General features: G+C 44.1%; 1 protein-coding gene across 4 annotated transcripts in view; it reads left to right on the forward strand.

The window, feature by feature from the left end:
* Positions 1 to 225: 225 nt before the first annotated feature.
* RNF19A (ring finger protein 19A, RBR E3 ubiquitin protein ligase) overlaps positions 226 to 17351 on the forward strand; it is an 81574-nt gene continuing 64448 nt past the window's right edge. For 2 of the 4 annotated variants that reach the window (XM_075825943.1, XM_075825942.1), the window contains exon 1: positions 226 to 474. The gene's annotated coding sequence lies outside the window, so the exon portion shown is untranslated. The remainder of the gene's footprint in view (positions 475 to 17351) is intronic. The other 2 variants (XM_075825944.1, XM_075825945.1) reach the window with 1 other exon arrangement.

Here is a 17351-nt window from a genome sequence, read left to right on the forward strand (position 1 = left end):
CAAGGTTAGTTTCCTGTTGATTAAAAATAGTTTTCCATTGTTCCTCATGTTGGGGAAACTTGTTCCAGTGTACATTGTACTGACCAGACACTACACACACAATGAGCCAGCACTAAGCAGTTATTCAGCCGCGCCCACAGGATATGACCGTGACGTCACACACGGCATGCGCGTTCTCGTACGTCAGGACGCGCCACCGTTGTACCGCAGCACATAGTCCGGACGTGCACGCGCAAGATAACGTCATCGCGTCTTGCTGTGCGGCTTCCGCGTACTGGCGACTGTTGGAAGCGTCGGGAGCGCGCGTCCCTCCCTGCTCCCCCTTCTCTCCGGTGCTCTCACTTCCGCTTCACTGATGGTTGAGACGGCGGCCGCGGGGTCCGGGCACTAAAGTCGGGTGATTATTTACAACGGGCTGGCCTGTTTTGTGTCTTGTCTCGCCTGAGGTGTACTGTACGTGGACGCGTTTCTGAGGTAGGACATGTTGGAGTCACAGAAGTGAAGGGTGGCGGCTGGTGGGATGAGAGTCTGTTGCCAAGGGTGAGATCATAAGCAAAGAGCTGCTGTGTAATGTGGTAGACATGTACGGATCTCTGCTGTGTGGGGCAGAAGTGCATTTCAAATTAGTTGTAGAGAACTGTTGCCCAATGAGACTGGCAGAGACTGGCACCCGATGCCCATGGAGTGTCAAGGTACTTTTGCTGTTGTGTGGTAGATGAAATAGATTTTAGCACTGAGGCTGGGTGCCCCGCGGGCTGGTGCTGGGTTCCCCGCGGGCTGGTGCTGGGTGCCCCGCGGGCTGGTGCTGGGTGCCCCGCGGGCTGAGGCTGGGTGCCCGCGGGCTGTGTATTGACATTGTCTGCCAGAGACCTGCTGATGAGCTGTAGCTGAGATTTGTCTCCACAATCTGCCCTTGAGACTAAAGAAATTGTATGTACACCAACTTTGCCAGCGCTTAGAAACATTGTGGGCGCCCATAGAGCTGTGCCAACAGAATGTACCTGGTACTGTCCGCTTATACAATGTGCCTAAGTATGGGTGACCACAGAGTGTACTTGTGTAATGTGTCCTGCCATAGACTGCCTACTACTGCCAGCCTGACTGGTGTGCCACTGACTGTGCCGGAGTGCCCACATACCGTGGCAGATGTTTACACCCGAGATGAGTGATTCACAATCCTATTACCGGAGGAAATTCCTGAAAAATGTTTTCTCTCCCTGGCAGCCCCTGCTCTCCATCACTACCTCCAAGAAGCCCAAGATTTATTGAACGCTTTGCCTGTACCCATGACTGGTTGGGAATCACTGCCCTCGGCTCCCAGCCTGTGGTATATGTACTCCGGCTGGTACATGCCATATGTCTTAATGGGTTCTCACACTGTGCTCATGCCCAGTGTATGATCACAGCCTTGGGGGTACTTAAGCGTTATCTGAGTAGGGGGTACTTGCCTTTTTACCATTGTTGTGTTTGTATAGTTTTTTTTTATATGTAAAACTTGCTATTATTTTCACGTGTGTGGCTACTCGACATCACTTTATTGGTGTCTGCCCACACAGCTGAACACATGCAGCTGCCACAGATGGCACTCAGTCTGCTCCTTGTAATGTACGCTGCAGCCTTCTGCTGGGTAGTGTATACATGGCACATACAATACATCCTAGCGGCACACGTGTCCTGGAGGGGACATGTAGTCAATCACTCCCAGGTATATAAGAGACAACTTTGTTTTGTGCATCGTTGTGTAAGTTCTGCAACTTGTGGCTCTCTGGCTATTGTAAAACTACAACTTCCATCATGCTCTGCCTGGCAGCAGTTGTTGGTGTGCGAGTTCTTGTAGCCAAACAAGTCGTCTGCAACATGTGGCTCTTTATCCGAGATAAAATGACAACTCTCATCATGCTGTGACGCTGTCGGCAATAGACTTCTCCGTACTATGCAGCAGCACTTGTGTCACTTTTTTATGTATTGAATCCTCTTGAGGATGTGGCATAGTTTAGGCTTTAAAGACACAGACTTTTTTTTTTTGTGTTTTTTTTTTTCATTACTATATTTCAAGAGCCATTACTTTTTTTATTTTTTCATAGACCCAGCCGAGTGAGTTGTTTTTTTGCGGGAAGGTTGTCATTTTTATTGTCAACATTTTGGGGTTCATACCACTTATTGATTAACTTTTATTAACTGCTGATGCGAATTATGTCTAGTTTTTTTTTTTTTAATTTTACGTTGGATATTTTGTAAACTTTATTTAATTTTTGTAACTAATATATTTTATTTTTTTGTAGCTCAACTATGGGACTTAAAACATGCTATTATGATAGTTTGCGTGGAAGCCGATGGGCCACATGGAGCGACCTCCCCCTGTAAAATCACTTGGCTGTTGTGGTCACTATTGACCCCAGCATCCAAGGGGTTAAACATCCGGAATCAGAGTTAGGCTCTGTTCACATCTGCATTAGGGTCCCGTTCTGACGTTGCGGGACACCGAACAGACACAAACCAAAGGTTTAAGTTTCTATCGCCGTAGTCGACTACGCTATTGTTTCTGGCAAAACAACGGATCCGGTGCACAACAGAGACTAACGGAAACCATGGGCACCGGATCCGTCACCATTGCAATCAATGGTGATGGAAAGAGAAACCTCTGGTATGTGTCTGTTCGGGGTCCCATTCTGACAGAAAGCTCCCCGGGTAATTATAGACCAGTAAGCTTAACATCCATCGTGGGGGAAATGTTTGAGGGACTATATACAGGATTATGTGACAATAAATAGTATTATAAGTGACAGCCAGCACGGTTTTACTAAGGACAGAAGTTGTCAAACTAACCTGATCTGTTTTTATGAAGAGGTGAGCAGAAGCCTAGACAGAGGGGCCGCTGTGGATATCGTGTTTTTGGACTTTGCAAAGGCATTTGACACTGTCCCTTATAGACTGGACACCAACGCAGATTTGAACCGAGTCCAATCTTAAATTCTGGCTGTTGCAGCAGGGAGTCACCTGTATGTTACATCTGATACGCACTGCTGATGGTATGGTCTGCGCTCCTGAGCAAGCTCCATCCCCACTCCGTGCATGAACAACATTGTGCGGGAAGTACATCCCCCCAGGCCATAAAAGGTTTACACAGTTTAGTCATAGCTCTATGGGTTTCCGCACACATGAGTTTATCCGGGGAGTGAAGGCAAGCCCACAGAAGAGCTACTGTAGCACAAATTGCTAAAAAAGTTACTGCTGGCTATGATAGGTGTCAGAACACGCAGAGTATCACATCTTTCTGCTTATGGAGCTGCATAGCCGCAGACCAGTCAAAGTGCCCATGCAGACCTACGTCCATCGCCAAAAGCACCTACAGTGGGCACGTGATCATCAGAACCAGACAATAGAGTAATGGGAGAACGCGGCCTTCTCTTATGAATCACGTTTTCTTTTACACCATGTGGACGGCCGGGTGCATGTGCATCCTGGTGCCATATTTGAGGAACATGACAAAGAGTTCAGGGTGTTGACTTGGCCTCCAAATTTCTTAGAACTCAATTCAATCGAGAATCTGTGGGATGTGCTGGAAAACAAGTCTGATCCATGGAGGCCCCACAACTTATGGGACTTAAAGGATCTGCTGCTAATGTCTTCATTCCAGATACCGCAGAACACCTTCAGAGGTCTTGTGGAGTCCATGCCTCTGGGACACTTACCTATCTCTAGAACAGGGCCCTCTAAATCCCGCTCTACCTCTCTGTGCTCCGGCTGAAGTGTGTGATTCCCGACCATGAAGAAGAAAACAGCGTAGCTCGCTGAGCTACGCTGTTTCCGTAAGTCCCATAGTAGTGAATGATAGTTACAGAAACAGCGTAGCTCGCATTCGAGCTACGCTGTTTTCTTCTTCATGGTCGGGAATCACACGAGTCAGCCGGAGCACGGTGAAATAGAACGGGGTTTAGACGGCCCCGTTCTAGAGATAGGTGTTGGACCCGCATCTATCTGACGTTTATGGCATATCCTGTGGATATGCCATAAATGTCCCCGATGGGAAAACCCCTTTAATATTATGGCTGATCGGTGTATATCTATATTATCTCACCAATAAGGTTTGATTCTGCGTTATATTTATCTAGGAGAGCTCGTCTCAAGGCTACTGAAAATGTCAGTCATTTTGCAATGCAAAAGGTAAAATCCACAATAAAACCGCAACGTGTGAACAGCCTAAGGGCTAGTCGACACGTGGAGTAAATACTGCAGATTTTCCGCAACGTATTTTGTTGCGGAAAAGCTGCAGCATAATACAGTAGTTGAGTGGATGAGATTTTAAAAAATCTCATCCACACGCTGCGTACGTGATATGCGGAGATTCCGCAAACATATTGACCTGCAGTGCGGATTTTTAAGGCGCAGTGTGTCAATTGTGGTTGCAGAATCGGTAGTTTGTTGCGGGTTTTCCCCATTGAATTCAATGGGGATCAAAAACCTGCAACAGTCGAGTGTTCTGAATTTTGCAGCGGAATCGCAGTGATTACGCCGCTATAATCGCATCTTAGAAAAAAAAAAAAAACCTTACCTCTGATGTTTCATCCCATGTGACCGCCGCCGCTTGCCAATTGCAGGGGCCTGGGATGAAACGTTATCCCAGGAGGCCAGCTTAGCGCTGCAGTTTTCCGCAGCGGACCTTCCGGGCGAAAGACTGCACCACAATTTGGTGCGGTTTTTCGTCCGGAATTCCCTGCGGCCACCGGGGCGAATACGCTGTGTACCTTTTACGCAGCGTTTCCACCCTGTGTGAACTTAGCCTAAGGGTATGTTCACACGACCTATTTTCAGTAAAAAAAAGGCCTCGTAAAAAGAAGTGCATGTCACTTCTTGAACTGTTTTTGGAGCCGTTTTTCATTGATACAAAAACAGCTCCAAAAACTGCCGTAAAAGATGCTTGAAAACAGCTCCGTGTTTTCAGCCGTTTTTTGTTAATCGTGTGAACATACCCTCAGACTTAAGGTCCTTTTACACCGGCCCATTTTGGCCAGTATAACGACCGCCGATCAACGAGAGCTCGCTTATCAGCGCTCGCTTCACATGGAGCCACTATGGGGACGAGCGGTCGTTACTCCTATCGCTCGTCCCCATACATTTCGATCGTGTCGGCAGCACATCTTACTGTTTGCACAGGGAGTTGTGCTGTCGACACGATAATATTTTGGCCATTTAAAACCATACAATCAGCCGATGAAGGGGCGTTTGCTCGTTCATGGGCTGATCGTTGCCCTGTCTACGCCGGGCAATTATCCGGAACAAGCGTTCTGTGAACGCTCGTTTGCCTGATAATTGGCCCGTGTAAAAGCACCCTTAATTACACACAGTTGATAAGATTTATAAAAGACACAAGTCCAACCTAGAATCCTACCGTGTGGCAATCAGAATAAATCCTGACGTCCCATCTCCAGAATCTAATACTCATAACCTGTAATATTATATTTTTCAAGAATAGTAACCTACACTGCTAAATATAATTGTCACAACTAGACGGAAGATTACAGTAACTTATGTTTACTAGTGATTATCTTTCCAGTATAGTGGGAAATACAGGTTTGGGGTGGCGTACGTTTAGGGGAGTTTGGTCGCACTGTACAAACACAAGTGTGTAGAAAAACAGAGGCGTTACCCATGGTGCAATGACAGCTGCGGTCTGATCAGTTGTTCTAGTAAGCTCCGTGATTGTTTTCACAATTTTATTTTTACCCAACCACAGCTGGGGTCCTGGTGGTATTCTGCTGTGACCAGGATAATTTTACCATCAGGGGGCAGTACAGTTAGATTTTAACCTTGCAGAACAATCACTCTCACATCCGTTTTAAACATGTATATATATTTTTTTTTTTAACATGGGCGCCTATGGGTTGACAGATGCCACTGTACAGCTTCCAATAAACGGGTACATTATGAGATTTTCAATAGCTTTTCACATAAAACGGATGCGGTTATAGCCAATGGGTGACGGATGCATTAAATGACAGTTTAACAGTGGCGTCCATCACCCATGGGCTATAAGGGTATATGTTTAATGGATACAGTGTAAAAAGGGTCATGAGTGTGGCGTATGCTTTAAACGTATACCATTATAGACGGTTAGCCATTTGTCATAGTCTAGGGTTAGTGTATATGTCGGGAGCTTTAACCAGCGTACATGTAAAAACGTAGGCCAAAAAAAAAGTGGTGTGAACAGCCCCTAACTTCCAGGACACTGTACATATGAAATGCATAAGATGAGTAAATAAGAACAAGCAAGTGCAATAAATATGAGCTTACTAAGTGACAGACTGGTACTAGTAGGGACCGTGCCCGCAAGGCCTTACAATCTATGAGATATGTAGTTATTAGTGGGGGGGGGGTCTCTTTTTCAAACATCATCACAGTCCTGATGATCATAGGGGGGGCTTCGCTTACTTTGAAGTGCTGAGATCCTTTTTCCACTGTTACTAGGACCTGTTTTGTTATAGACAGTGGTTGGGGTCTCCATCAAAGGGACCCCAAAATCACAGCCATATAGGTTTTCACTAAAATGCAAAGATTTGAGCAAAAATACAGACCGGGGCTCTGAATGATAGATGAGGGTCCTAAATGAGAGAACCTCTCATCGGGCAATATTTTTTTTTTTTTTCTAAACCAGACACCCCCCCCCCCTGTATTGTATCCTGTGTGCTGGAATGGCTGTAGTCCCTGAGACTGTCCTGATCAGGTACTTCATTATTACATCAGGTTATTGTGTCTCTCTCGGTTGTCGGCAGTGGTCACATCATTGCAGTCACATCATTGTTAGGGACCACTTTCCTCGGCTCAGGAAGGAACCCCCGTGTTCTTGTGGGTTTGTACATATCAAACGTATTGTTTATACATAGTGTGAAAATCTGTTACTGTCTGCAGGGGAAAAATGAAGAAATGTCATTGTTCTGTTACAATGGGCGATCCTGCAGTGTATGTGTACTGATCTCTCACAGCCGGCTTTCCCTGAAACCTCCAGTACACTGGGACCGAGGGGAAATAAGTGTTTATTTCATGTGGGTTAGATCATGGGAAGATTATGGAGCAAGGACAGGATGATGGGATATACCAGGCTGTCTGACCATGTCCTTTATGCTGGTCTGTGGCTTGTAGGTTGGAGAACGCAGATGAGGTTGTCCGGTATCAGCAAATTAAGGTAATTTTTTGTATAATTAAATTATCCAATTTTCTTTCTGTATCAGTTCTTTGGTTTTAAAGATCTCTGCTTGTTGTCATTCAGTAGGAACATTCAGTGCTTACTTCCAGTGGATATAACGCTGTCCATGGTCACGTGATGGGCACACAGGTGCTGGGATCATTCGACGACACTGCTCTGTTATACATACTGTAACGATCCCAGCACCTGTGTGTCCATCACATGACCATGGACAGAGTTTTATCCACTGGAACGGGAAGTAAACAATGTATGTTCCTACTGAATGACAGAAAGCAGAGATGTTAAAAACGGAAGAATTAAAGAGGCTCTGTCACCAGATTTTCAAACCCCTATCTCGTATTGCAGCAGATCGGCGCTGCAATGTAGATTACAGTGACGTTTTTTTTTCTTTAAAAAACGAGCATTTTTGGCCAAGTTATGACCATTTTTATATTTATGTAAATGAGCCTTTCTTAAGTACAACTGGGCGTGTTTAAAGTTATGTACAACTGGGTGTGTATTGTGTGTGTGTGTGTGTGTGTGTGTGTGTGTGTACATCTGGGCGTTTTTACTTGTTTTACTAGCTGGGTGTTGTGACTAGAAGTGTATGATGCTGACGAATCAGCATCATCCACTTCTCTTCGTTACCACCCAGCTTCTGGCAGTGCACAGACACACAGCGTGTTCTCGAGAGATCACGCTGTGTGTCTGTGCACTGCCAGAAGCTGGGCGTTGTGGAGAGAAGTGGATGATGCTGATTCGTCAGCATCATACACTTCCATTCACAACGCCCAGCTAGTAAAACAAGTAAAAACGCCCAGATGTAACACACAATACACGCCCACTTGTACATAACTTTAAACACGCCCAGTTGTACTTAAGAAAGGCTCATTTACATAAATATAAAAATGCTCATAACTTGGCCAAAAATGCTCGTTTTTGAAAAAAAAACTTTACTCTTCTCTACATTGCAGCGCCGATCTGCTGCAATAGGAGATAGGGGCTGCAAAATCTGGTGACAGAGCCTCTTTAATTCAGAATGTATATTAGAAAATTGTATAACTTTTAATTATACAAGAAATAACATTAATTTTCTGAAACCGGACGACCCCTGAATTATATCAATGTTATGATGGCTTCTTTTTATAATGACACTTTCAGGCATTCCGGTTGCATTTTCAAACAAACAGAGAATTTCGACTGACCCCATTAGAAAGAACACAGTAAAGTCAGTGTTCCGGTATTTTTGATGGCAGGAATAGCGTGGCAGACTGCGATGTATTCTTGGCGTCAAATATAAAAGAAACCCCTAAATGCAAATATGAGCAGAGTTCCCCCCCCCCCCGTGGTAACCCCTTTCGGTCTCAGTATAGCGGGCATACTGCAGCATGGCAGCTATAGTGTGGTCAGAGCCATCTGCTTCCAACACCGGCTACTGCATAACGTCCGGTGCCCAGAGGTAGCCAAAACAGCTGATTGGTGCCGGGTCTGGGTGTCGGACCCCCACCTATCATATGTTGACGTCCTATCCTGTGGAAAGGTCATCAGTATGAATAACAGCCCCGTGTCCGCACGACCCCTTTAAGGGCCTATTCAGGCCTGGTTATTAAGAGGGTAATTAACATGCAATTAAGCATTGTTACTGTTTGGGAAACAAACTAAACCACTTATAGGGAATGAAGGACAATGATTGGATTTCCTCTTTAAATGTATTTATATTTACTTGGGAACACATTGCTACACCATTTTTTTTTATATTGACCTTGTAAAGGTCAACCAGATCCCCAGTGTTTTTTGCTGCTTGTGTGACCCTTTTTCTAGTGAACTTTGTATATACAGGTGATGCATGTTCCTGAGGATATAGATACGTGGGTGGAAGCTCAGTTCACGCTGACGTGTGGATAAATCTCATTCTCGTCATCAGATTGTCGCCTGCTTGAGGTGGAGACGCGAAAGCCTTTTACTCCGTGCCTGGCCTGTCTGCAGGCCGGTGGAGGCTCACGTTTGTCACGACTCTTCTGCTGTGCAGCGGCACGGAGTCTATAAAACACTGGTTTTACTTTCATTTTCAGTGTGGTATAGCAGGCTATATGTAGTACTGGCACCCCCCTTGGTATTTATCTTGCTCGTTGATGTTGCTATGGCGACGTTACCTGGAATTGCTTTAACATTTGCTAAGCCTTTCCTTATATCTGCCACAGGCACGTAGAATTAAAGGGGCTCTAAATGTTTTTTTTTGCAATAATTTTAGTTATGTTATAGTTTTTACTTTGTAGTTTAAACATTTCCATGACGCTCTCTATTCTGGCTGCCGTTGCTACGTTCTGAGGTGTGTGTGTATAATATATATATAACAAATCTCATCCACATGCTGCAGAAATTGACCTGCAGTGCAGATATTTAAATCCACAGTATGTCAATTATGCTGCGGAATGGTTGCGCGTTTGTCGCAGATTTTTCCTATTGCGCTTAATAACAAATTGCAAATCCTCAAACTCGCAAATGTGTTTTTTCGCATAATAGCTGCATTTTCCCAGAAAAAAATAACTAGAAAAAAACCAAAACCCTTCTTCATCTTATCATTTAGCTTCCCCTGGCGCTCCCCTAACGACGCATCCCTGTTCTGGTCACTGTTGATCCGGCCTCTTGGGATGACGTTTTGTCCCATGTGACTACTACAGCTAATCACAGACTGTGGCTTCACTGTAGTTGTCATCCCAGGAGGCCGGATCAACATGGACCAACCAATGAGAGCAAGGATTCTTTGCTACGGGAGGTGAGTATGGTCTTTTTTTTATTTTTCCCACTCCTGTGTTCCGCTGTGCCAAATCCGGCAAAAATCTGCACCAAATCAAACACTATTTGGTTCAGACTTTCTGCTGGAATTCCCTGTGTAATCTGGGTAGAATTTGCTTCAGTTTTCTGCAATAATTCCGACCCGTGTGAACTTCTCCTAACTGCAATTGTGGTGATGGAAGGACAAGGGCAGGTATCCCAACTGTGAGCTGATGGCAGAGTATGGCTGCTAGATCCCCCAGGAATCTGCAGGGGGCTTGTAGTATTACATTGCACACCCATTGTCGGGTCCAATCCTCCTGAGCAAGAGCCGCTCTGACTAATAGAGGGAAAAGCTTGGCAATACCTGGGATTGGATGTGCTGCAGTTTCAAAATACCACAACAATACCTCCAATCTATGTGGCTTAATAAAACTGTTCTGGTGCCCGCTGTGTACCCAGTCTGGTCACTTAAGATCACTGAGCACTCCTTACATTTAACTCTGCATTGCCACAGAGGTTCCCCGTCTCTGATTGGATATCTGATGTTTGTTATTAAAAGTTCACTTCTCAATCATTACGGTCTACCCACTTAAATACTTTTCCACTGTGGGGGGGTCTCAACAAAGCCATGCATTCATTTTCTTGTCAGTCTCTGCAGAAATTCATGTGCGTCCGTGTTGCCAAATTCCTGCTGATGTCATGGAACAGATAATATGTGGATTTAACTGATGCAGAAAAGCTTTCCAGAACTGCTCTTACAGGTGCCTGGGAACCAGTCGACTTTCCATTGGAAGATGCGGTTAACATTATCTGCGTCTCGATGTTAAGCATGAAGAATGATAGATTTTTGATCTTCTTAGGGTTTAATAACTTGTACGCTTCAGGCCTAAGGGCCCCTTGCAGCGCAGATTTCCAAAAGCCTATTAAGTACAGAGCATTAACAGTACAACGTGAAACCTTTTCAGTAACTATATAGAGGCAAAATACTGCTGAACGCCAAGGCTTTTGAAGTACGAGAAACTTTCACGTATAGCTGCTGAAATGTCACGTAGTGCTGAATATATTCGTTATATTATTCTGTTTCTCTTAGATGCACCGGTGTGTTCTCTGTCCGTGACGTAACTCTGTGTAGTCAGGAAGTGACTTTATTTTTTTGTAACACACAAGAAAGGTTTTCAAGTAGCGCTGCATTCAGATGCCGGTATGTGGCTCAATGTGGAAGCTCTATATTAAGTGCCAAGGACTAAGTCAAATTCCGCCAGGACAGTGCAAGAATACCTTTCCCAAGCCGAACCTTTTGGAAAACTTTACCTGCTTTGTTCAGACCGGATCTGATCCCATTCTTGGCATCAAATATACATCCTTAGGCCCCATGATAACTGCCATATTATCTGTAGTATGGCACCGATAGTCTACTATAGGCTCATGTGACATATTCCAGTGCATGCTCTGTTATGGAGCTGTAGGGACTCTGTGTGCTGCTGTATAACGAGCATTGACCCATAGGCTGAGTTCATACGTCACAGATTTTGCTGCGGATTTGACCCAGGTCTCACCCTTTCGCATTGCAAAGGATAAATTCTGCAATAAAAATCTGCCACGTGTGAATTTAGCGTTATGGCACTTTCCAACTAGAGGATCAGGGACAATGTTGAAGGCTTGCAAGTAGCTCGAGCAGATGTAATAGATGACGATTGATGTAATCCCACCAATAGGAAGTCCAAACTGTCCAACCTACCTGCCTATCACAGGCTCCATTGGCATATGTTGGGCGAATTTTTGGGCCACATCTGATGGGTTTATTACATATCTGCAGGTGGTTCCTGATCTCTGCAGCTTCCGGGATGAACAAGAACTTTGATTTTCTTCTTGTTTGTTTGTTTTCTTGTTCCAAAAATTCTAGGGTATTTTCCAGGCTGTGGAGACAAAAACAAATTCTTTATCTTTACCCAACAGATAAAAACCTGTAATCTAATTGAAGAGTAGAAAAAGCTTTATACCAAATTTAAAAACTCCTTCCGAGCTATCTACCCCTTGACCTAATAAAGTTTCCCTTCACAGTATATTTTACTACTGTGAACTGTAAGGGTATGTTCACACGCTTAACAAAAAACGTCTGAAAATACGGAGCTGATTTCAGAGAAAACCGCCTCTGATTTTCAGGCGTTTTTGAAGCTGAGGGTATGTTCACACGCACTAATTACGGTCGTAATTCGGGCGTTTTTGCCCCGAATTACGTCCGAAAATAGCGCCTCAATAGCGTTGACAAACATCTGCCCATTGAAAGCAATGGGCAGACGTTTGTCTGTTCACACGAGGCGTAATTTACGTGCCGCTGTCAAATGACGGCGCGTAAATAGACGCCCGCGTCAAAGAAGTGACCTGTCACTTCTTTGGCCGTAATTGAAGCCGTTATTCATTGACTCCAATGAATAGCAGCGTAATGGACGCGGCGTTCAAGCGCCTGCACATGCCGTTCCGGCTGAAATTACGGGGATGTTTTCAGGCTGAAACATCCCCGTAATTTCAGGCGTTACGGACTCCCTCGTGTGAACATACCCTGAAAATGAAATTTGGAGCTTCTTTTGAGGCTTCTTTTCAGGCGTTTTTTGAGGCTCCAATTACGTCCCAAGAAGTGTCCTGCACTTCTTTTGACGAGGCTGTATTTTTACGGGCCGTCTTTTGACAGCGACGCGTAAAATGACAGGTCGTCGGCACAGTACATCGTAAAGCCCATTGAAAGTAATGGGCAGATGTTTGCCGACGTATTGGAGGCGTTTTTTCAGACGTAATTCGAGGCGTAAAACGCCTCCATTACGTCTGAAAATAGGTCGTGAACCCAGCCTAAGACCCTATTCACACGGAGTATTTTGCAGACAGAAAAAATCTGCCTCAATATTCCTAAAGGAATTGTGAGGCAGGTTTTGACCTGCTTCACTTCCTTGCCGAGGTTCCCGCTGCGCACCGTGGGCAAAAAACGCAGCCAAAAATGTTTTTTTTCTGCCTCCAATTGATTTCAATGGGAGGTTAGAGGCGGAATTGTGGCAAGAAAGGACATGCCGTTTTTTCTCTGTGAGTGGATAAAACCCGCTAAAACGCCTTCGCCTCCCATTTTTTCTGCACCAATTCGGACGCGGTTTCCGCGTCAAAATCGGCGCCAAAAAACTCATTGTGAACTAGGCTTAAAGTGTAGCTAAACGTTCGACAAACTTCTGACATGTCATAGTGACGTGTCAGAAGTTTGTATTAGTGGGGGTCCGAGCACGGAGTCCCCCACCAATCGCTAGAACGAAGCAGCTAAGCGCTCACACGGTTTGGCTTTTTCCGGAAATAAATGTATCGGTGTACGGACTCCATAGAAAGTCTATGAGCCCGTACTCCGATATATTTATTTCCGGAAAAAGACGAACCGAAACTAAGCAGCTGAGCGCACACACGAACGCTTCAGCTGCTTCGTTCTAGCTTATGATGGGGGTCTCCGTGCTCGGACCTCCACCAATACAAACTTCTGACATGGCAGAAGTTTGTCGAACATTTAGCTACACTTTAAGGAGCCAAACGTTTTGTGTCATGTCTTCAAATTACAAATCTTTTTCTGGAGCTTTACCTATGAAAATTAAAAAATGGATTGTAAGTTTCCAAAAGATCAATAATCTGTAATTTCTTACGTTTTGCTGTTATTTATGGCCATAGTCCATGTTATTTAAATGGTGTTGAGATGTAGATTCAGCTTATAGGGGCTGTCTGGTTTAGAAAGCCCATGTTCAAATACCCTACTAGACTATTTAAAGTGGTTTTCCCACCATAGAAACTGAACTACCAAGACCCTCATGATTCTTAGGTCTCATGTATGCGACTGCATTGGTTTTCCGGTGTGCAAAGACACCAGTCTGTTGCGGTCTATCTGACCGCAAGAAACCTTTGTTATACATCCGTGTGTCATCAGGACTCTTCGATCTATAACCAGTATTGGTGAATCCGCAAATCCGCACCGTAAAATGGCTTGTACTTTTGCTGTCCGAATTTACAGCCCCACACGGATCCGTGTAAACTACGGTCGTGTGCATGGGGTCCATAGAAATGAATTGGTCCGTAATCAAAGTTATGGCATAGCGATGTTATAATATTACACAATGGGGATGCTTCTTTAAAAGGGGGGACAGCTCTCATATATTCGGCATAGCGAAGAGCGTAGGTACAAAGAGCTTCTCTCGTCCTGGAGGACCCAGGTCATCCATGTATTACGCAGACTATCTATTAATGGGCACACTGATATTTTATTGCAGTGGTATTGAATGCTTGCTGCTGGATTCTCCCACTAGATATAGCTGAGGATAACAGCAGTGGGGCGCCTAGTGACGTGCGATGATCTAATGTGTGTGGGCGACATCCGTCTCTCCGTCGGGTGGTAGAACGATCTGGCATTTTGTATTTCAACATGTCTGATCCTTTGTTCCTAAGGAAGATAAGCGGCTCCCAGAGGGATCTGGCAGCGTCTTATTCCTCTCCACCCATTGGAATAAATATGGGTTCTCAGCCGAATACCCGTGTTTATGCTGGAGTCATAACTGTCGCTGATGAAGATGAAGGTTACTTCAAGTTTCCTTTCTGGTTTTCCACAGTAATTTGACATCTTTGCTTCCCAGCCTGATAATTTAAGATATACCCCAGGCGCGAATACCGCACGTGTTGCGTTGCGACGTGGGAATTAAACTTTAAAGATCTGCAGGGGCTGATGAGGCACAACATCCACATTTCAGCCCTGGTAACTCGTGTTATTTAGCTTCTTTTGTTCTGTTTTCTCTATGGGATGAAAGTGTGGGAGACAAAAATGTTTTCTAGGACCAAGCTCCTTTTTTTCTCTCGTGAAAATGACTATTTAGAAATACCAGTTTTATAATAAAAAAAAGTCCCGAAAACCCGTCCTGTTATTAGGGCTTACAGGAGTGCCTTGTTTGGATACAGGTGGATTAGGTGATTTTAATCCATAGATTTAAAAACCATTTAATAGATCTAGTTTTTTTTTTTTCTATTGACACACGGACTTCATGCCAGTCTCTAAGTGATCCTTGTTGATGGGCTGATTTTGGAAGAGGATAATTTTCTGAATAGATGATAATAGATGGTGGGTCCAAAGCAAACCTGAGAACAGCCGCGTATTTTATAAAGGCGGAATAAACATGTATTAAAAAGTATTGCCATGGATAACCCAGGCGTGCAAGGAAAGGGGCAACTCTGAACCCCTCTTTTCACTAATACTGCTTGGATCATGTTGTTTCGAATAAAAGAGATGAAAGAATTTATTTATTTAAAAATGATTATTATTTTTTTATAAAAAAATATTTTTTTTTTGTTTAAAGTTTTTTAGATGCAACTTCACCCATACTCCAATTTGTGAGGGACCATAAACATTTGAGGCACCATTTTGTCGCCCCTTAGGCTTAACGCACATGTTGCGGAATTTGGTGCAGAAAATCTGCATCAAAACTGCAGGTAGTTCCACCGGTAAATTCTGCACCTAAAGGCCGGGTTCCCACTGGTCGGATACCCTGCATAAAAACTGTGCGGCGTATCCGACCTGGAACCTGCAGCACCTTCCGTCCGAAAAACAGCACATTGTGGTGCGCTTTTTCGAACGGAATTTCCACTACAGAAAAAAGCGCTCATACTTTTTACGTTATTTCTTATTGTCAAAGTGTAGTTTTGGTATCGAATCGCAATAATACACAAAGTATCGGTATTGAAGTCCAAATTCTGGTATGGTGACAACCCTAGTTCCAGGTGTAACTAATGTGACGGCAGCTTTTACATAGTGTTTTTAGTTTTGTTTGTTGAAGAGTGCACAGATGAGGGGGTGTCAGGGGCTGCACGGTGAACACTAGAGGGCCACATGAAGCCCTTGGGTTGCCAGTTGCCCCCACTGATGTAGAGTATAGTGGTTTGGCACAAAGCTAGCTGGGAGCGCTCATGTATTTTTGTATGTTCTATTTTGACGGCATCTGTTGACTGGAATAAAAATACATTCTCCATATAAACGTTTCCTATTTTTTCTTCCATGTGATGTAGCCACTTGTTAGCCGCTGTGAATGTAAAATCCCAGTTGCGCTTGTCTGTTTATAGTATTGGTTGGAAGATTCCATCTGTCCAGCGTGCCAGAATGTAAGGAACATTTTTAGTCATGATTTTACTTAACCGTTCCAGTGAAACCTGCATAGACGTTGGCTTTTTAGTTCATTTGAATGCCTGCTTGTGTTACGATGTGGCAGCTTCGATATCCATGATCTCATTTGTATAAAACCTAAAATCACCCCCTAGAAAAAACAAAATTAATCTGCGTGCTGTCAGAATATCCGGTTCATCAGATCATGGAGGCCGCAACAGTCTACATTTGCGTTTCTCTGGTCAAATACCATACAAGATAATCGAAATGTCATCTGTTGGAGCATGCCACCATTTTTTTTCTGTTGAATATTTATGAAATTGGAGGCGTAAATGGGTACAGTCAAGGGCCCATACACTGGCATGGGCGCCATATTATTTAGAGGTTGTAAGGAGCCATAATAGGGCTGGGTCCGTTAACTTTTAGTCTGAGACTGTGTTGGGATGATACCACAGTAGTAGCCCATTGACAACACATTATTCCTTGCAGAATGAATACTGGTCAAGTCTCCTAAGTATTGGAGTAGATTTCATCTGACTGACTCCTCCAGGCTAAGGTTTTGTTCACATTTACGTCGGACCCTCCATTTCAACTTCCATCATATTTGGTGTGAGAAATAGCGCTGTATGCGTCCAAATGACTGAAACCACGATGGAACTCGGATGGAGTCTGTCAATTGCCAGTGATATATGTCGTGCCTTCTATTATGTATGGAAGCCATAACCCAAGTGTGAAAATAGCCTAAAATGTAAATGTAGTGTGTACCCCTGTTGGACTCTTTCATATCTTTACCCAGAAAGATCAGATGTTTGGATGGTTAAGCAAAATGACCTAACAAATCATAAAAACAGGGTTTAGAGGGATAATGGTCTCCTTTTTTGTATGGTTGCTGATTAGAATTATCAAGCTATTACAGTGATTAACATTCTCTAGACAATGTTCCGGATACTGCAGTTCATGAGTAATGTGTCCTATGACTTTTCTCAGAAACCACAGAGTAGTCTGATAGACCGGTCATATGAGCGCAAGAATGGAGATTCATCAAGTCAAGATTATCATAACCAAGTCCTAGAGTGTACACGAAATGTGTTTTCTTAAAGTGAACACCTCTCGAATGCCTGTATCCCAGCCTTTTGTTATAAAATTGTAGTATTAGGGCCTGTTCACATCCGCGTTGGGCTTCTGTTCATCGGTTCCGATCGACCTTTCCCTCTGAGGAACCGATGAACGGAA

Source organism: Rhinoderma darwinii, chromosome 5, assembly GCF_050947455.1.
Source record: "Rhinoderma darwinii isolate aRhiDar2 chromosome 5, aRhiDar2.hap1, whole genome shotgun sequence".
Lineage (NCBI taxonomy): Eukaryota > Metazoa > Chordata > Amphibia > Anura > Rhinodermatidae > Rhinoderma > Rhinoderma darwinii.